Source organism: Lolium rigidum, chromosome 4 (genome assembly GCF_022539505.1).
Source record: "Lolium rigidum isolate FL_2022 chromosome 4, APGP_CSIRO_Lrig_0.1, whole genome shotgun sequence".
Classification (NCBI taxonomy): Eukaryota; Viridiplantae; Streptophyta; class Magnoliopsida; order Poales; family Poaceae; genus Lolium; species Lolium rigidum.
In genome coordinates, this window is record NC_061511.1 from 3735646 (window position 1) to 3757036 (window position 21391).

At 48.1% G+C, this 21391-nt stretch overlaps 1 pseudogene; it reads left to right on the forward strand.

Moving 5' to 3' along the window:
* Positions 1 to 1168: 1168 nt before the first annotated feature.
* Positions 1169 to 2099, forward strand: LOC124707923 (annotated as a pseudogene).
* Positions 2100 to 21391: the final 19292 nt, after the last annotated feature.

Genomic DNA, 21391 nt, shown 5'->3' on the forward strand with positions numbered 1-21391 from the left:
CGGATCCATGACGGCAAGTTAGATCTAGGTGGATCCTTGACGTGCACGGCAATGTATATTCCGTATTTAGGCATCTTGTATTCTGGCTAGAACTCTCCATAAAAACCCTAGATCCGGACGCCTTTATAAGCCGGAGATTTCTTCCCACCGGATTCTTTGTTCCGATTCTAGTAACCTCTGGGATGCCGAATCCGAGTTTGCTGCTCCAACCATTACAAAACTAATACCTAGTAGAATAGGGGTATTAAGAAGAGGGATTTCCCAAGGATCTAAAACCCCAATCCCTTTTGGGGTGCTTGCCTGTCTTCAATGACTTTTCCACGCCGTCAATTCATTAGGCATTCGGCATCTTTAGCTTCCGCAGATTCTTTTGTTCTGGGAGCCCTAGAGGCACAACCACAACTCATTATAACAACGCGAAACGTACAGCTCACCCGGGGTGATTTGATACTTTCACTTGCACCAACAATCCAAATTCCTTGTTTGAAACAAGAGGCATTACATTAAGCAGCATTAACAATTATTACAGGCCGCAGAAAATCATTGAAAAATTGCATTGTCATACCTTACTCTGAGTCTAATAAAAATATGGGATGCATTCCTCTATTACAGAAACACAAACAGCTTGGTGCAATCTGCTGGATAACCATAAGCTAAATATTTCTATTTAGTATTTTGCTAATCCTTGTACCAACACAAAACAGAAAAAGTGGCAAAACAACAGCTGTCTTTATTATCCATGAATCATTATTTTGTTACTGAATGATTATTTTTGTCTTGAGCCTCAGAAGGTTCAGCATAATCACTCCAAATAGTACATCGAGGCATAGATGAGAATTATAATAGTGATCTAAATCGGGCTAAAAGCAGCATTTTTTCCTGCAACACACTACTAAAAGTGTCATGTAATTTGATATTGATAAAGGAATGAGGTAACCAATTGGCTTGGAAACGATAAGCTTGTACGTGAAGGTAGGAGCTAAACACAACAGAGGTTTCATTTCAGAAAAGAAAAATAGCACAATAAAGCCTCTTACATATCCTGATAGAACAAGTACCGTGAGGAGAAACAGTTTCTGTGGGATGATAGCACTGATAACACATGGTAGAAAAATTGAGTTCACCATGTTTTAGCCTCCAACAAAACACAAGTCTGAACCCAAATCACATGGCATCCTCCCTACTGGATATTACTGTATCAAAAAAATCAACACAAAACAGAGGTACTATGCTCGTCGACCGGAGCAGTGACACGTTCGCCAGCTTCCTGTCCCTGGCCAAGGAAGCCTCGAGAGTCGACGGGATCCTGGTGAACACGTTGAGCACGCTGGAACCTGTGGTGGGAGACGGCACAGACGGCGTGACGGAGCTGCCGGTGTACGCGGTCGGGCCGTTGGTCTAGACCAGGCCGGCCGGCGTGAACCGCGACCACTCGCGCGTCATCCGATGGTTGGACAAGCAGCCACGCAGATCCATGGGCTTTCTGTCGTTCGGGAGCGGCGGCACGCTCACGTGGCGGCAGACGGCCGAGCTAGCGCTCGCCCCGGGGACGACTCGTTGTCGCTTCCTCTGGGTCATCAACAGGCCAGACGAAGACACGGCCAGCGGCGCGTTCTTCGGAACCCAGCGACGAGAGGAAGACGACGACGAGCTCGGCTTCCTGCCGCGGGGCTTCGTCGAGAGGACGTCGGAGCTGGGGCTCGTTCTACCGTCGCGGGCGCCGCAGATGGAAATCCTCTGTCGGTTGCTTCGTCACACACTGTGGGTGGAACTCCAGCCTCGAGAGCATCCTCAATGGCGTGCCCATGGTCGCTTGGCCGCTCTACGCTGAGCAGAAGATGAACGCCGCGATGCTGGAGGTCCAGGCCGGGGTGGCCGTCCGCGTCCACGCTGATGGTGACGGGTTCTTCACCAAGGAAGAGATCGCCGGCGTGATCCGACGTGTGATGGACGAGCAAGAAGGAGCAAGCATGAGGAGGCGTGTTGGCGAATTCAGACACAAAGCGGAACATGCTCTAACCAAAAGTGATTCTTCGGCTATTGCATTAGCGCAGGTCGCAGATAAGTGGAGATCTTCTTGCACTGAGAAGTTATTCTAGCACTGAGAAACAGATAAATTTGTTTCTCCACTTATGTAAGTACCATGAGTTATTTAAAATTTCTAAAACCATTTAATTCATATTGGGCTCGACTGTACTTCTGATTTGCTGAAATTTCATTACTCCGTCTGATTCATAATAAACGTCGGTGGTTTACTACAACTTAAATATAAAATTGTACTAAACCATCGATACTTATCATGAATTGGAGGGAGTACAAAAAAATTTATGCATTTCAAGAGTGCCATGTACTTTATGGTTTTGTATGTATTAACATCTGATTTGAACAAGTGTGAAATACACTAGGGGCGCGTTTGGTAGCCTGCATGGATTTCCTGCACCACTGCGCCAACGAGATGGGCCTCCCTGCGCGCCGCGAACGGGCCATGGGCCATGAAACGCGGTCGTTTGGTAGCCTAGGCGGTCTTTTCTGAGCCGGAGAGGGAAGCCAGGCCCCATTGTTTGGGTGCCTGCACAGACTACTTTCTTTCCTGCTTGTGCAGCCCACACACTATTTGGTTGCAGACATGGCAAGCTGTGATAACCCCTCCCCTTAGAGTGGTGAGGTTACCCAGCACTGCTAATAGCTGAATTACAACACGCAGCAGATTCAGTTCAACACAAAAGGTGCTGGTAATAATACACATCAACTACTTAGTGGGCGATGCATCACGAGCGAAACAACTATATTTCGTGATGCATCACAGGTTCATCACACGAGGGGTTAATATATACCACCTCGAAAAAGTTCATCATTATAGATCGGGGATCAGTTTCAAGCAAGTCCTAGCTGATGGAGGGATACGAGACCACCTCCCAAAATCAGCAGATCAGGACCAATAAGGATGCAGAAGCACTAAGCAGTAAACTGGTTGCGAAGCCAGGTCCTTAGCCAGCTCCTCCTCTCCGGTGGCTGCAGCTTATGGTAGTGGGCATACTCTTCTTCGTTGTCTGCAATGAAGTCGATAGCCTTGATCATAAACTTAGGTTGATACAGCTGCGCCCTGCTGATAAACCGGGGCGTGAGGATCGTCTTCATCTGAGCATAGTTCGTGATCGGGGTCCCGACGTACCGACGATGCCTAGGGTTGCGCTGCAATCCACAAGGAACGATTGTTAGTGCAGACGACATTCACATATACAGATCTACGAAGGAACTCCATGAGGCTTACTACCTGAATGTACCCGTCCACCGTATCTTCATCAACATCATAGAAGCAGCAACCATCTTCGCTCTAGTCCAGATTGTCATCGGTTCACTTGGTCCTCCAGTTTCTGATGTGGTTGTACAGCTGAAGAGTGGTCACATGTATGGCAGCGAATGCAAGAACATCAGCATATACCTCTTCATATGCCGCTCTTTGAATCCTATGTTGAAACAGACGCCTCTACGGACGAGCTGAACCAACCGGTTAAGCACAAACTCTGATAGCTCAGGTTTCCAAACCATGGTTGGTTTGCTTGAAATCAGAGATTGCTCAGCATTGACAGTAGGAGCAGAAAGATCAGGGGAGCCCAAGGGTATGATCGCATACATTACAAACACTAGCAGATCAATGAACTACCACTATCACATCCACATCTTTAAGCAGTAGCACTAGCAGATCAATAAACTACTCCTACCACATCGACATCCTTAAGCAGTACCACTAGCAGATCAATGAACTACCACTACCACATCAATGAAGAGTGAGAAAAGTAAGAGCGGCCTTACAGTCAGAGGAGCCACACTCGGCACTGAGGTCGGGGAAGTAGGGGACCCTGGTGAAGATGCAGGCAGCACCAGCGTCCCAGTGCTAGAGTCAGATGTAACTTGGACAACCTCCATAACCTCGACCGGGGACGGATGAATGTCCTACAATGGATTCGTTCGAACCACCGATGTGTACCCACAAGATCTACATCTAATGCTAGGGTTTGCAGAAGCTTACCACAACCGAAGTCATCGACGCAGAGGAAGAAGACGACCATCCGCGGCCAGTAGCCGCCGCCAAAGCCACCGTCGCCGCCCGCATGCCTCGCCAACCGAGTTGGTGAGGAAGAACCGCCCATGGCGCTAGATCGGGGAGGGTGGATGAGCTCAAACAGGGGGGAATGGAGGATTTGGATTTGGCGGTGAGAGAGCCGCCCCTATATACGGTGGCGAAATTTCAAACGCGGTGACCGAATTCATCCCGCTGAGATTTCGCCGTCCCGCGCGAGCTCGCGTCGTCTCCCGCAGTGGCTCTGCGGGAACACGACGTTCTCGAGTTCTCCTGGAACGGGTGTGGCTCGCTAGGCCGAACCGGGCGTTCCTACAGGGCCTGGCCCAAGGGTGCTTTAAGAAGCGGTTCGTGCAAGAACACGGGCTCAGCTAGGTACCAAACTGACCGAAAAATGTTGAACCGATGCGAGCTAAGAGGGGCGCACATGCTACCAAACGCGCCCTCTTACATTGGGCATCATGTTCCGTTGAAACTATATCCACCTCCTCCTGCTCCGGTGCATACCTCCTCCAGTGCATCTGTGCATGGTAGAAAAATCCTCTTGCATACTTCTCTCTATCGCGCTCCACCAAGTCAAAATGCCGCCACATCGTAGTCAGCCGCCACAATAAAGCTGGCCATTTGAAGGAGTTCTTGCCTAGTTCGATGCCTAACAAAGTGGGTGAAACTGTATATGATTTTCAATTCCTAAGTTCCACTATTTATGTACACATAAATGTATTTGAAATCATGGATAGTATAACCTTTGGTAAGGGATGTCGACAATATCTCATTTTTTCATAATAAAATATCTCTTAGATAACTATATTGGATGACATTTCCTCCATTCAAATGAATAAAATGTCCTCATTTTTCGTATTTCTTCTTTGATCAAGAATTGCTCTAAATATATCAAGATTCTTGGTACAAAATTAGCATGATTAATTTTTTTAGACGAATTTAACGATACCAATTGCATACAATATAATCAGAATATTGTGCTTTATTTTTTGGGTTAAAATTCGTCTTAGAATATGTATGTGTCGTATTCATTGAAATGGAGGTATGGACAACATATCAAACTATGAAGGGATTATAAAAAGAGAATTCACCTCATCAGATGCAGGGAGCAACACTCTGTCCGTTACAACCATTAGTTAGAAATTGGGCTTTGCTAGGTAGGCTGTTGCCATGATTTTTATGCCCGTGGCTAAAAATTCGGCATTCCATATTTTGTCAGACCCCAAATGTCAGAGCCTTATACACTATCCTTCAAAAACTGGGCACATGACGGGATGTCCAGCTGCTCAAACAAACAATTTCCCTTGTTGGAGAAAGTTCTTTGGGATTTTATATCTTCCAAAGACTACTCCCTCGGTACTCAAATAAGTGGACGTTTGTTCTCAAACTTTGTCCATAAAAGAGTGTACTTCTATATTTTTAATGCACTTTAAAGTAGCAAAAATTGCTTCTCTCATCAAACTCAATAATATTGAATATATGTTATCTTTATTTTGTACATGCAATTAGCTTATTGGAGATGCAAGAATTAAAAAGGTGAGAGATGTTGATTTGCATCTTCCCAGTGAAATTGTCTCACCACTTGATAGCCTCTCTTGAAAAATTCCCACGTTCACTTATTTATGGACAAAGAGAGTATGATGCAGCGGCTGCCGGTGGTGGCCTCACGCCCACGTCCAGACACGTGGGGACTAAGCAAGCACATAATAGACGGGCCCTGTGGCGGAGCCAGGATTTTACCGAGCCCCGGGCCAAAATCATTTTTTCTCCTATATATGGAAAAATGGCATAACTATGCGCCATGCCGAAGCATTAAAAAACCCTACTTGATGCATTTTACGACTAAAACGTGCAAAATGGCTGAAACTTTTGCCCCGTTGCTCAAAAATATATGCAAAATGAACAGAAACCTAATAACGATAGCGGAGACGTCGGGGCTGCTAGAGCCAACGCTGCACGTTGTTTCTGGCTCGGATCGCGGCATCGCTGATGTGCGCCATGTTGAAGGGCATCAGAGTATTCCCACTTGTTGGCGCTCCCCACGCCTAAATCCGCGAAATTTTCGTTCGGATTGGAGGAAGATTTGGCGTGGGGAGTAGTAGTTTCCCAGCCGCGTGCCCAGGCGAAGTCGACGAGGCGAATTTAAAAAACGGAAACTTGACAAACTAAGGCTAAAAACGGGTGAATATAGACTAAATTTAATGATATTTATTACATAACGGGCGGAGTTCATACATAGAGGCCGAATTCGACTATATTTCGAATTCAGCTAGGGGAATTCAAATGCTAATTTTAAAACACGGCGCTCTACATGTCGAAATGGCGGTAGAACACCGTGTAGTCGCTGTCGTCGTCGTCGGAGCCGTCGTCGTTGACCTTCGGCTGCGCGGCCTGGCTGCTGCTGCCCTGGCCGGCGTCTCCCCACCCCGGGGATGGCTTGTACCAATCGTCGTCGGAGGACTCGAGGTCGACGACGGGGACAACGACGCCGGATGGAGGTGTCGCAGGACGGCGGTAGCGCACGACATCGTCCTTGGCGGTTGGAGCGGCGCGGGCGGCGAGTTGGCGTGCGGCGGCCAGGTCCAGCAGCCGCCGCTGCTGCTCCGCCTCCTAGCGCTCCCAGTCGCGCCTGGCCCAGTCCAGTGCGGCGTCGTCCGCGCGCTTCTCCTCCTCCATGTCCTTCAGCGACCTGGCGATCGCCTCCGCCATCGCGGCGTCCTCCGCGCGCTTCGCCTCCTCCTCGGCGAGCTGGATTGCGGCGGCCTCTTTCTTCATCCTCTTCCGGCCGCTCTGCGGCGCGGAAGGCTGGTCGCGGATGACGAGGGCGCCGCTGCTGCGCCCTCTGGTCGGCGGCGGAGACGCCGGCTCCTTCTTGACGCGCACCGGCGTCGAAGGCGACGTCGTCTCCCCCTCTTCACCGGCGCCAAGGATGACCTCGGCGCCGATCCGGAAGACGACGAGCTGGCAGCCATGCGCCGTGGCTGCCAGACGTTTCCCCGGCGGCGGCTCGCCGATGCCCTCGATGGAGGGGGCATCGTGAGCACCGAGAAGTTGCCGCCCTCGATGTGCTCGAGGACGGCCTCGAGATTCCGGCCCGGGGCGCTCCACCAACGTCGGCGGCCCGCGGAGTTGTTGCGCGGAGGCGGAGGCGGCGGGCCGTCGTACGAGGCGAGCTCCCGCTCCCACCGCCGCAGGAAGTACGAGTTCCACGCCGTGTAGTTGTCGGGGTGGTGGCGTGGCTCGGCGCGCTCCTCATCCGTCAAGGTCATCCGCGCCTCCTCGATGGCGACGTCGAGGAGTTGGCCCCGAGGCGGCGGTGGGATTGGTACGCCGCCACGACTTAGCCGCCACCCACCGCCGGGAGTCCTCGTGTCCGGCGGGCAGGGGTACCCCGCCTGGTGGAGGAGGTGCCCCTCCCACGCGTGGAGCGAGCGGCGGGGGAAGCCGTTGTTGGCTGCGCCGTCGTCGTCGGAGAACGCCATCGTCGGAGAGTAGAGGGAGAGTGGAGGGAGAGTGGAGGGAGAGTGGAGCACGGGGTACGCCTCGCGGCGAGCGGAGCGGCGTATATAGGTGCGGCTGGCGCAGGGGATTAAATGCCGCGTGGAGTGCGACGCGTCCGCGGCGAGCTGACCGGCGGCAGCCTTTATTGCGCGCGGAAGACGAAGCGTGCGCGGAAGACGACGACATTAACTCGCCGCGTGGCCGGCGAATGCAGACCGGCGGCAGGCTTTTACAGCGCGCGGAAGACGATGCGATGAGGACGACGATCGGTTTCTCTCGCCGACAAGTTGGGGCCACCAGACGCGCGGGAAGTTTCGTTGGTATTTCCCGCGCTTTCGTTTCGTCCGGAGTCCCCGAGCGCTCCCCGGGGGGCCGGGGATGGCGTGGGATCGCCGGATGAATTTAGGCCCAATTCCGGACGAAAACGAGGAACCGGGGGCGCGACTAGGCCGAATTACGCCGTCCGGATGGAAAAAAGGCTCGCCGGGGGCCTCGTCGGGGGGACGAGTGGAGATGCTCTCATTGGAGCTCTACGGTGACCTATATGCTGTTGTTGACGCTCTTCGAGACGAGAAAGATTGGGTGCAGGCTGGTCGGAGCTGCCGCCCCCGGCCACGAGCCTTCGTCTTTGATTCGGAAGGAAGGCCTCGAGCGTGGTCTTTCCTTTAAGAATTGGGCTCGGGGGAGATGCTTTCGGCGCCTTGAGCGTGACCACCAGGTCAACACATGTTGTGAGCCCTTCAGATGCATCTGTTTTCGTCGTCTTGGTCATCGGGAGCGATTCTGCCGTGCGCGCTTTCCTGTCGCTCGTTCTCACTCTCCGGACACTTGTGTTTGTTCTTCGGACGCTTGTGTTCATTCTCCGGACGCTCGTGCCCCTAGCCAGCGGAGCTTCTCTTCAGCCGCACAGCCTCGTCATCCCTCGTCACCCCAGAGATCGATTGAGTTTGTGTGCCGCTCGTCGTCATCTGCAACATTGCCGCTAAGGCCCTCTCCAAGGTGTTGCGAGCGCCAGTTTCGACTCTCACCTTCAGTGCCAGTTTGCCTTGATGCACATGGAGCTCGCTCAGTTGGTTGCTAACCACATTGAGGAGGTGTCTCGCCCCCTACGTGAAGAGGTGGAAATTCTCAAGCTGTTGTTGGCACGCGTTGGTGTTTCCGTGGAGCCGACGGAGCAGGAGCTCGCCACCATGCATGCTTCGTTTCTGCTTAGCTCCATTGAGGTGAAGTCATCGGTGGTTGAGATCACACCATAGCTACATGAGTTGTGTGGGGATTCTTCCGTCGAGGAAGTGCGGTCCGACATGCATGAGATCTCGGTCGTGGCTTCGAGAAGAGTGGAGTTGTTAAGTCAGGACGGTTGGCAGCGGTGCCCAATGCTGTCGTTTCAAGAGAGGTTTGCGATTTTCTCGCCACCTAGGTTACTGCCCTACCCTGGATCTACAGTTGATTGATGGGTGTCTTTATTGGCGCGATGTTCGAGTGTCGTGTTTGGAGTTTGTTCGTGGCACCCCGTGGTTCCTTATATTGGCTAGTGTGGGTGTGACCATGTTGTTTGGGTCTTCGTTAGGCTTGTTTTGTGTGAGCTTGATCCTGTTGTTGTAGGTTTTCGCATGATTTTCAATTAAAAACTGAGCACTCTTTTCTTAATTAATAGATGAGGCTAAGCTTTTGCCACCATGCATTTAAAAAAAAGGCTTCTAAATAAAGGGCGATAAATAGAAGGGTCCAAAATAGAGCCGAGAGGTAGGCCACGCCGACCGAGTCCGCCAGTCCTATACACCAACTAGGTCAGTGCCTACCACTCTACTAGGTATACCAGTGCCGAGAAAATTCCGACACACGAAATCTAGGCCTAGGCTCGGCCCGGGTCCAGCCTTTCCGAAAAGCCATGAAGCCCGTCGGGCCGGCGAGCCGCTTCCTTATTTCGTCTTCTCGGGCTACCTAGGCCCAGCCCGGCTATCGGGCTAACTATTTTAGGCCTAGGGTGAGGAATTTCGGGCCTGGCCTCGCGTCGGGTTACCCATGGCTAGGCATGCTACCAGACACCGCACACACCTGATCGGGTTATGCTAAAAAACATGATCGTGTATTGGGCCTGGCCCATTTTTATTTTTTCACTTTCGTTTTCGTTTGCTGTTTCTGTTTTTAATTTTGTCGTTTGCTTTTGTTCCCTTTTTTTTCAAATTTTAAAAAGTTTAAATTTGAAAACTATTCAAATTCAAAAATGTTTAGATTTGAAAAAAGTTTAAATTTAAATAAAAAGTTTATATTTGAAAATGTTCCTGATTCGGAAAATTTTCATACAAAATTAATAATTTTTTGATTTTTTTTCCAAATTTAAAATATGTTCAGATTGTAAAAAACTTCTGATTTTGAAAAAATATGAATTTTAGAAAAAAAATGTAGATTTGAAATTTTGAATATTAAAAAATGTAAAAAGAAGATGAACAAATCCCTCTACTTCTAGAGCATTAAATGAACTAAACTAGCAATGAGATGAAATGATGAAATTGTTAACCTTTTAGAACCCTTGGATAGATGGGGAGCCGCTAAATCTTGACAAACCGTGGAAAAAAATGGGCATGAACTCGAACTTGGGGAGGAAACAAAGAAGCCAGGAAGGAAGAGGGACAGTGATTATATAGGAGGAGACTTTAGCAACCGGGACTAAATGTCCATTTTAGAGCCTCCAGGGACGATGGTCTTTAGTCCCGGTTGATATCTTCAACTAGGACTAAAGTCCCGTTTGACCCGGGACTAGAGCTGGTTGTGCTCGTGCGGCCTCCTAGCCATTGAAACCGGGACTAATGTCCCAGGCCTAAACACGATCGGTACTAAAGCTCCGGGTGAAAGCCACGTTTTCTACTAGTGCATAGAAGCGAGCCCAAACATCAATGAACATCCACCTGACTACCTTCTCAGTAGTCCAATCTTCAAATCGCCTATTTTCCTGTCCCTTGCACGATCAATCTTTGTAGGGTAAGCAACACGGAAATTATGTTCATTCACTGAAGAGATATGCCATTGATGATCTCCTGTAACAAACCACTTTATCTCCTCTATCACTTATTTTTATGTCATTGTCCCACCTTCAACTCTTACTCGACTGATCTTACAACAATCAGGCTTTTGCCTTAGATCATCTTGTAGAATTGTATATGATCGATAATTGATGATTGATTGTGCCGGTTACAAGAGGATTATATAGGAACGTAGGCACCGACCTAGTCCTATTACAAACCGACTAGGACTCTTAAACCTAATACAACTTGTATTCTAACATCCCCCACAGTATCAACGGTAGGCTCGACGACGTTGAGACTGAACCGAATGTCTTGGAACGGAGTAGTCGCCAAGCCTTTAGTGAAGATGAAAGATCGAGATGTCGCCTAGAGGGGGGGTGGGGTGAATAGGCAATTACAAACTCTTACGGATTTGTCTTGTAAGAATGCGGAATTAAACTAATGTTTAATTCACAAGCACAAACCCTAAATATGCTAAGCTCAACTAAGTGTAACAATGGCAACTAGAGCTAAGCAAGATAGGCACAAGATATATGTAGCACAAGTGATAGCAAGATATATGTACTTCAAGCATGATGGCTATCACAAGGAAAGAGAGCTCGGGTATAGAAATAACCGAGGCACGCGGAGACGAGGATGTATTCCCGTGTTCCCTTGCTTTGCAACAAGGTACGTCACGTTTGGAGGAGTGGAGGTCCCACGAAGGATTCCCCACGCCACGAAGGCTCACCCTATTCTCCGAACCACCCCCACGAAGGATAATGGCCCTTTCCTTATGGTTAGCTTTTCCTCCGCTCCGGAGATGGCAAGCTCCACAACCACTTCACAAGCTCCACGAAGGAGAAGCCCGGGCCTCTTCACAATCTTCTTGAAGAGATCACCGGAGCACCAACCGCCAAGCCAACTAGGAGGTTTCCCTCCAAGAGTAACAAGCTCACGGTCTCTCACTCGAACTAATCGTGGTGGAGAGCTCAACACTATGCAATGATGCAAAGCAAGAACACTAGAGGTGTTCAAATCCTTCACTCTCAAATCCCACCCAAAATAACAAATGCTAGGATGAGATTGGAGAGGAAGAACAATGGGGAAAGTCAACAAAAGACTTCAAGATCTAGATCCCAAGAGTTCCCCTCACTTAGAGAAGAAATGGATTGGTGGAAGTGTAGATCTGGATCTCCTCTCTTAGATCCCTCAAGAATGAGCAAGAATGGTTGGAGGAATCAAAGGGGGAGAGCAAGTTCTTCAAATGCAACAATGAAGGAGCGAGAATGGGAAGAACTACCCTAGCTCAAGGTGGAAGAAGGGTATTTATAGCTAAGAGGGAAAAAGAACCGTTGGAGGAAAAAACAGAGCAAATAGCAAGAAAATCGGGCCAGAAAAACGCCCAGGCCGGTGGGGCGACCGGCTGACCGGACTGTGGGCTGGGGAGGCCGGTCTGGGGTCCGGCCCAGCCGGACCAGCAGCCGGGCGGGGCTCGCACCGCGCTGGGCGGCGGAAAGCGCAGGCCGCGCAGGGGAGGCTGGGCTGGCGCGGGGCGGAGAGGGCCCAGCACGGCCAGGAGGCCGGTCAGGCCGGGGCGGCAGCCGAGCAGGCCGGCGAGCGCCGGGCTCTGGGCCGGATGATGCAGCGAGTCGGTCGGCTGGCCGGGTGGGCCGGCGCCTGGCCCGGTCCGGTTGGCGCCCGGTCCTGGCCGGGTGGGCCGGCGCATGGCCTGGCAGGCCGGGTGGCCGACCGGCTGCCCCTCACTACAAGAAAAGTTGCCATGGCCGACGAAGTTGAAGTCGCGCCGTGGTTGCTGGTGTACCATGGCCGACGATTTTGGGTCTGTCCGTTGTGCGTGTCAAAACGTTTTTTTTCTCGTTTTTGAGGCCACCTAGCCCGAAGAAAACGGCCAAAACGTCGCGTATGGTGGCCCGAGACGTGGTGCATCTCGAAATGTCGGGTTCGCCGGCCGAGTCAACGCAAATCCGCACCGCCCAGGGATGTAGGGCCCAAATGGTGTTGGAGATATGCCCAAGAGGCAATAATAAAATGGTTATTATAATATATCTTTGTGTTTATGATAATGTTTGCATACCATGCTATAATTGTATTAACCGAAACATTGATACATGTGTGTTATGTAAACAACAAGGAGTCCCTAGTAAGCCTCTTGTATAACTAGCTTGTTGATTAATGGATGATCATGGTTTCGTGATCATGAACATTGGATGTTATTAATAACAAGGTTATGTCATTAGGTGAATGATATAATGGACACACACCCAAAAGAGCGTAGCATAAGATCAAGTCATTAAGTTCAATTTGCTATAAGCTTTCGATACATAGTTGCCTTAGTCCTTCGACCATGAGATCATGTAAATCACTTACACCGGAAGGGTACTTTGATTACATCAAACGCCATTGCGTAAATGGGTGGCAATAAAGGTGGGATTAAGTATTTGGAAAGTGTGAGTTGAGGCATATGGATCAATAGTGGGATTTGTCCATCCTGATGACGGATAGATATACTCCGGGCCCTCTCGGTGGAATGTCATCTGATTAGCTTGCAAGCATATGAATAGTTCATAAGAGATCACATACCACGGTACGAGTAAAGAGTACTTGTCGGTAACGAGGTTGAACAAGGTATGGAGATACCGATGATCGAACCTCGGACAAGTAAAATATCGCGTGACAAAGGGAATCGGCATCGTATGTAAATGGTTCAATCGATCACTAAGTCATCGTTGAATATGTGGGAGCCATTATGGATCTCCGGATCCCGCTATTGGTTATTGCTCGGAGAGGAGTCTCGACCATGTCTGCATAGTTCGCGAACCGTAGGGTGACGCGCTTAAGGTTCGATGTCGCATAAGTAGATATGGAATATGGTATGGAGACGAAGTTTGTTCGGAGTCTCGGATGGGATCCAGGACATTACGAGGAGGTCCAGAATGGTCCGGAGAATAAGATTCATATATGGGAAGTCATTTTCAGGGTTACCGGAAAAGTTCAGAATTTTTCGGTATTGTACCGGAGGTTCTAGAAGGTTCCGGAGGGTACCATAGTGGGGCCCACCTATCCCGGACGACCAACATGGACTGGAGGGGTCGCATAGGCCCACATGGGCCATGCACACCAGCCCCCCCAAGGCCCATGTGGCTGTACCAAGTGGATAAGATCAAATCCCTTGAAAATAGGGGCTTAACTTGGGGGGAAGTTTCCTCCCTTGTTTTGGCCGACCCAAAGGCTTGGAGGGGGGCCAAGGAAGCCCCCCCCACGCCTATATAAGAGGGAGGGGAGGTCTGGGGCGCAGTACACCATCCCCCCAAGCCCTAGCCGCCCCTCTCTCCCTCCTCCTTATTCCTGCGCAGGCTTGGCGAAGCCCTGCAGGAATTTCTCCTCCACCTCCACCACCACGCCGTCGTGCTGCTGGGATTCCGAGGGGATCTACCACACCTCCGCTGCCCGCTGGAACGGGGAGAGGAAGGGCTTCATCGACACCGTACGCGCGACCGAGTACGGAAGTGCTGCCGGATTGCAGCACCGGGGACGATCGTCTACATTAACAACGAGATCTGATCTCGTAGGCTTTGGAAATCATCAAGGGTTAGTATATTATCAATCTCGTTGCTTCGATCTTGTAGATTAGATCTTGGGTGTTCCATAGATTAGATCTTGGATTTATTCGTCTTGCGGTAGGAAAATTTTTGTTTTCTATGCTACGAACCCCATCAGTGGTATCAGAGCCATGTCTATGCATAGATCTGTTGCACGAGTAGAACACAATGGTTTTGTGGGCGTTGATGCTTTTGTTGCTTTAGTTTGTGCACTTTGCTTCTTGCGGGATGGTGGGATGAAGCGGCCCGGCTAACTTTACATGACCGCGTCTCATGAGACTTGCTCCACGCTTGACATGCAACTTGTATTGCATAAGTGGCTTTGCGGGTGTCTGTCTCTCCCACCATAGTGAAGATTGTAATTTGCACTTCTATTGTCAACACTAGTATCACCGTTGTGGTTCATGTTCGTAGGTAGATTGGATCTTACTCGAAAACCCTAAACCACGTAAAATATGCAAACCAAATTAGAGGCGTCTAACTTGTTTTTGCAGGGGTTTGGTGATGTGATATGGCCATGATGTGATGATGATTATATTTGATGTATGAGATGTTCATTATTGTATTATGGCAACCGGCAGGAGCCTAATGGTTGTCTTTAATTTTTGTTAAGACCTGCGTGTCTATTCATCATGTAATAGCGTTATTTCAAGTAGTTGTTATAGTAGCTATAAGTGATGGACAACCATGAAGCGGCGCCACGGACCTTGGTGCAATGCTGGTGATGATGGAGATCATGATAATGTGCTTGGAGATGGAGATCAAAAGCACAAGAAGAAAGGCCATATCATATCACATATTATGAATTGCATGTGATGTTAATCCTTTATGCATCTTATCTTGCTTAGATCGCGACGGTAGCATTATAAGATGATCCCTCTCACTAAATATCAAGATAATAAAGTGTTCATCCTTAGTATGCACCGTTGCTAAGACTTGTCGTTTCGAAGCATCTCGTGATGATCGGGTGTGATAGACTCTACATGTGCATACAACGGGTGCAAGCCAGATTTGCACACGCGGATACTAAGGTTGCCTTGACGAGCCTAGCATGTACAGACATGGTCTCAAACAAGCTCCTAGAGCTTGAGTAAGCACCTTAAAGAATTATTGGTAGACAGTGGGTTTGATGTTGGGCTAATCGATCCCACTATTTTTACTAAGAGGGTCAATGGGGAGCTTTTCGTTTGCCAATTATATGTTGATGATATTATCTTTGGCTCTACTAACAAAGCTTTCAATGATGAATTCTCAAAGCTTATGACCGATAGGTTTGAGATGTCTATGATGGGAGAGATGAAGTTCTTCCTTGGTTTTGAGATCAAGAAATTGAGGGAAGGCACCTTCATCAACCAAGCAAAATATCTCCAAGACATGCTCAAGAGGTTCGAGATGACCGAGTTGAAGGGTGTAGCCACTCCTATGGTTACTAAATGTCATCTTGCACTTGATCCCAATGGTAAAGAGGTGGATCAAAAGGTATATCGCTCCATGATTGGATCCTTGCTTTACCTTTGTGCATCTAGACCGGACATAGTGTTGAGTGTTGGTGTGTGTGCAAGGTATCAAGCTTCTCCTAAGGAGAGCCACATGATGGCTCTCAAAAGAATCTTTCGATATTTGGTTGATACCCCAAGATATGGTATTTGGTACCCCAAAGACTCAAGTTTTATTCTCAATGGATATACCAATGCGGATTGGGCGGGTGACAAGGATGATAGGAAATCAACTTCCGGGGCTTGCCAATTCCTTGGTAGGTCCTTGGTGTGTTGGTCTTCTAAGAAGCAAAATTGTATATCTCTCTCCACCGCCGAAGCCGAATATGTTGCCTCCGCAAGTGGATGCACTCAATTGTTATGGATGAGGCAAACTTTAAAGGAATACGGTGTCATTTGTGACAAAGTGCCTCTATTATGTGACAATGAAAGTGCCATCAAGATTGCCTATAATCCGGTGCAACATTCAAGAACGAAGCATATTGAGATCCGGAATCATTTCATTAGGGATCATGTTTCCCGTGGTGATATTGAGCTTATCTATGTTCCTACCAAAGATCAACTTGCCGATATATTCACGAAGCCTCTTGATGAAGCAAGGTTCTCTTATTTGAGGAATGAGCTAAATATCATTGATTCAAGGAGTATAGCTTGACCATGTTGCAAACACACCTTTGTCTCAAAACTTTATTTGGTTTAGATGTGGGCATGGAAATAGGGGGAGTGCGGTTTAAATTATTGAGCTATCCCTCCCCCCATAATGCCAACATTAAGAAATCATTCTCCTTATATCAAATGTTGATATGTGAGCTTCAATGATGAGTAATGGCTTGGACCCAAGATATATCTTCGCGGTGCCATGCCATAACACTCATATATGGTGGCCTAGGCCACCGCACTATTCTTTGTGAAGAGTTGGAGTAATTTGGGACTTTATTGGACTTCATTTGACTATCTCCTGTTCTTATGGGAAATCACTCATGTTTGGTCTTTATTTGCAATATTTTGCAAATATGAGTGATATCGTACCATCTACAGTGTGCTCTTTCTATCCTAAGCCCCACCTTTCCTAAAAGAAACCTTTTCTATCTCCATACACTAAAACTCTGCAACTTTTCGAGGGTTTTGGGCTGTGGACAGCTTCGGCGGCACTGCCGGTGCCTTCACACCGGCACTTCCGGTGGCACCGACACTACCGGCCTCGACTGGGCGGCACTGCCGCTGTGGGCGTGGGATAAGTTGAGGGCCCGCAGGGGGAGTTAGGGCAACTGCCTCTTTCTCCCCCACCGTGCGTCCCTCTCCTCCCACCCGACCCCAGCCGTCGCCGCCGTCGCTCCTACACTCCGGCCACCGTCCCGGGACCTCCCTCCTCCTCTGGTCGGTTGATCCGGGCAGTGCCCCCTCTCCTCCAAGGCTTCCTCCTCCGGTTAGCTTCCTCTCCTCTCTCTCCCTCTCTAGAATGGGTTGACCTCTCTAGAAGAAAGAAGGATGGATGAATCTCTCCGTTAGTTTTGCCTTAGAGGTGGATGATCTTGTGCATTGTGCTGTGAAATTTTGAGGAACAATGGTTGAGTCTAGAGCAGATCTAGTGTCTTTTCGTGTTGACTGGCACTGCCGCCCCTGTCTCACCGGCACTGCCGGTTGGGCCGGCACTGCCGGTGTAGCTGTTTCCAGATCACTTTTAGCTTCTTCTCTTGTATCTTGAACATTTCATTCACCATGCTTTGATCATCATAATTGCTTTGTTTTAGTGTACCTTATCATATGCTCCTCCTACCCTTTGCTCTCACAGGTGCAGGTGGTTCTCATCGCTCTAGCTCGGGCAAACGGGCGGTACCTAGTGACTTTGAAGCTGAAATCCTACCCATGAAGAAGTCGTCTCGTCGGGAGAAGAATATGGCTCCGGCTGAACCTCGAGCTAACCTCATCCGGAGGCTCAGAGGCATGCCCATTGGGAAGTGGCCAGATAATGAGTATGCTCGGCTGCGTCAGACCAACATCTACACCTCTCCCAAGGCCACCAATTGCTCTGAGATGTTCTGGACTAAGTATCAAGAGAAGATTTTTGATGATCTCTATGCAAATGCCACCTATAAAGTTGCTCCTATGCATCACATCAACTTTGCTCACATGGATAGACACGCCCAATACTTTGCTGAAGCTCGAGATATTTGTGAGCAGTTTGGTCTTTTTCCACTGATGAAGTTTCAACATCCTTACAGTGTGGCTGTGATTGGGCAATTCTTTGCCACAGTTTATGTTGACAATGATGATGCCAAGACTATGACTTGGATGATAAGGGTCGCATGTTGCATGGCACTTGGGACTGATAACCCACAAGTATAGGGGATCGCAGCAGTCTTCGCGGGTAGTAAAACCCAATTTATTGATTCGACACAAGGGGAGACAAAGAATACTTGAAAGCCTTAACAGCGGAGTTGTCAATTCAGCTGCACTGAAACGGACTTGCTCGCAAGATTTTATCGAGTAGTAACGAGTTTTATAGCGATAGCGATAGTGAAATAGCAGCGAGCAGAGTAACAGAGACAGCGAGTAGTGATTATAGTAAACGGCAGGATTAAAATACGCGTAGGCACGGGGACGGATAACGGGCGTTGCATGGATGAGAGAAACTCATGTAACAATCAAGCAGAGCATTTGCAGATAATAATAAAACGGTGTCCAAGTACAAAGCAATCAATAGGCATGTGTTCCAATTATAGTCGTACGTGCTCGCAATGAGAAACTTGCACAACATCTTTTGTCCTACCAGCCGGTGGCAGCCGGGCCCTCAAGGGAATCTCATCGGATATTAAGGTACTCCTTTTAATAGAGTACCGGAGCAAAGCATTAACACTCCGTGAACACATGTGATCCTCACATCACTACCATCCCCTCCGGTTGTCCCGATTTCGTCACTTCGGGGCCATTGGTTCCGGACAGCGACATGTGTATACAACTTGCAGGTAAGACCATAAACAATGAATATCATGATGAAATAATAACATGTTCAGATCTGAGATCATGGCACTCGGGCCCTAGTGACAAGCATTAAGTATAACAAGTTGCAACAATATCATCAAAGTACCAATTACGGACACTAGGCACTATGCCCTAACAATCTTACACTATTACATGACCAATCTCATCCAATCCCTACCATCCCCTTCGGCCTACAGCGGGGGAATTACTCACACATGGATGGGGGAAACATGGCTGGTTGATGAAGAGGCGTCGGTGGTGATGGTGGCGATGATCTCCTCCAATTCCCGTCCCGGCGGAGTGCCGAACGGAGACTTCGGCTCCCGAGACGGAGTTTCGCGATGTGGCGGCGTTCCGGAGGGTTTACGGCGACTTCGACTTCTCCCCGTGCGTTTTTAGGTCGAAGGCGATAAGTAGTCCGAAGGAGGGCGTCGGGGGCCGGCCGAGGGCCGCCACACACTAGGGCGCGCGGGCCCTCCCCGGGCCGCGCCGGCCTAGTGTGTGGGGCCCTCGGGCCCCCACCGACTTGCCCTTCCGGCTCCGTAAGTATTCCGGGAAAATAGGACCTTCCGCATAAATTCCGAGGTTTTTCCTGAAAGTTGAATTTCTGCACAAAAACGAGACACCAGAACGGTTCGCTCGAAAACAGCGTTAGTCCGTGTTAGTTGCATCCAAAATACACAAATTAGGGGCAAAACAATAGCAAAAGTGTTCGGGAAAGTAGATACGTTTTGGACGTATCAACTCCCCCCAAGCTTAGCTTATTGCTTGTCCTCAAGCAATTCAGTTAACAACTGAGCGATAAAAGAACTTTCACGAACACATTTGTTCATATGATGTAAATATTCTCATGCTATGGCTAACACTTAGGCAGTTCATAATAAGATACATGCAAATAAGATCATCTAATAGCTATGTCAATCATGGAAAGGTACCAACAATTAATAATAAGCATCATGAATCATGTATATAAGCGGGATTGCAATGTTCATAAAAGAGTATGATAGAGTGGTATCTCGCTTGCCCATATTCGATCAGCAAAACATAAATGCTCGGGCACCTCCGAAGTTCATAGAAAGACTAGAAATAGTGATTGTCAAAGATAAAAGCATCAAAGTTATACCACAATCAATCATATTTTGAGACAAGCATATTACACTAAGAATGACGAGTTGTGCTCTCAAGAAAGTGCTCAAAGAAAGGATGGAGACACAGCATAAAAGTAAAAGATTGACCCTTCGCGAGAGGGAAGCGAGGGATTAACATGCGCTAGAGCTTTTCATTTTTTAAACAGGAGTAAAATTGTTTTAAGAGGTGTTTGTTGTTGTCAACGAATGGTAATGGGTACACCAACTACCTCGCCAACCGGACTTTCAAGAGCGGCTCCCATGAAGCACGTTATCTCTACCAGCAAGGTAGATCATCCCTCTTCTCTTTTGTTTACACACGTATTTTAGTTTTATTATGGGTGACACTCCCCCAACCTTTGCTTACACAAGCCATGGCTAACCGAATCCTCGGGTGCCTTCCATCAATCACATACCATAGAGGAGTATCTATTTGCAAAATTAAGTTGCTTACGGATGAATCAGAGCAAAACATGTGAAGAGAATTATTAGTAAAGTTTGATTAATCGGGGTTGGGAACCCCATTGCCAGCTCTTTTTGCAAAATTATTGGATAAGCGGATGCGCCACTAGTCCATATGAAAGTCCATCAAGAGTAAATGACAAGGTTGAAAGTTAAACACCACATACTTCCTCATGAGCTATGAAACATTAACACAAATTGAGAAGCATTTTGAAGGTTTAAAGGTAGCGCATGAGAATTTACTTGGAATGGTTTGAAATGCCATGCATAGGTATTTATGGTGGACACTCCGGAATAACTTGGTTTTCATGTGTTTGGAAGCACGAGCAGCATTCCCGCTCGAGTACAAGTGAAGGCTAGCAAAAGAGCTGGGAGCGACAAATCAAGAGAGCGACAGAACTGTCATAATCATGCTTGCGGCAAAATAAATTAACCGAGGCATAAAAGTGATACAAGAACTCCGAAGCAATGTAAATCATTGAGGCTTAATTGACTCTTGTTCGGTCATATGCATGCGTGAGCATGTGCCAAGTTAATTCAAACGAATTATTCGAGAGGAGGATACCACAATATCATACCTATCTATGAATAAAACAATGCAAGCAAACATCCATGACATGCTACTCATATTAATAAATTGGAGCTAAACATGAGAGATCATGAACTACTAGACTTTCTTAAATGACATATACCTCACATGAACCAACTAAGCATACTCACACGGATGAGTATATGTACAAAAATGAAAACAAATAGAGTTCATATCAGCCTCTCACCACAATCAGATTGTCGTAGATCGTCATTATTGCTTTTTCACTTGTGTAGCTTGGATAATATGGAATGAAAACCACGCTCCAGCCACCGAAGACCATTGAACTCATAAATAACTTTACAAAACCAAAGAAGAACAGCAAATATTTTTGGTGTTTTCGAATTTGAGAACAAGAATAAAAAGAAGCAACAAAGCAAAATCTTTTTGGGTTTTCTTATAGCAAACTAGCAATAGCAAATAAAGCGAAACAAATGCAAGAAACCAAAATAAACGAATGGTGAAGAGAAACAACAGAAATATTTTTGGTCTTTTTGTGTTTTAGGAAAGAAACAAAGTAAG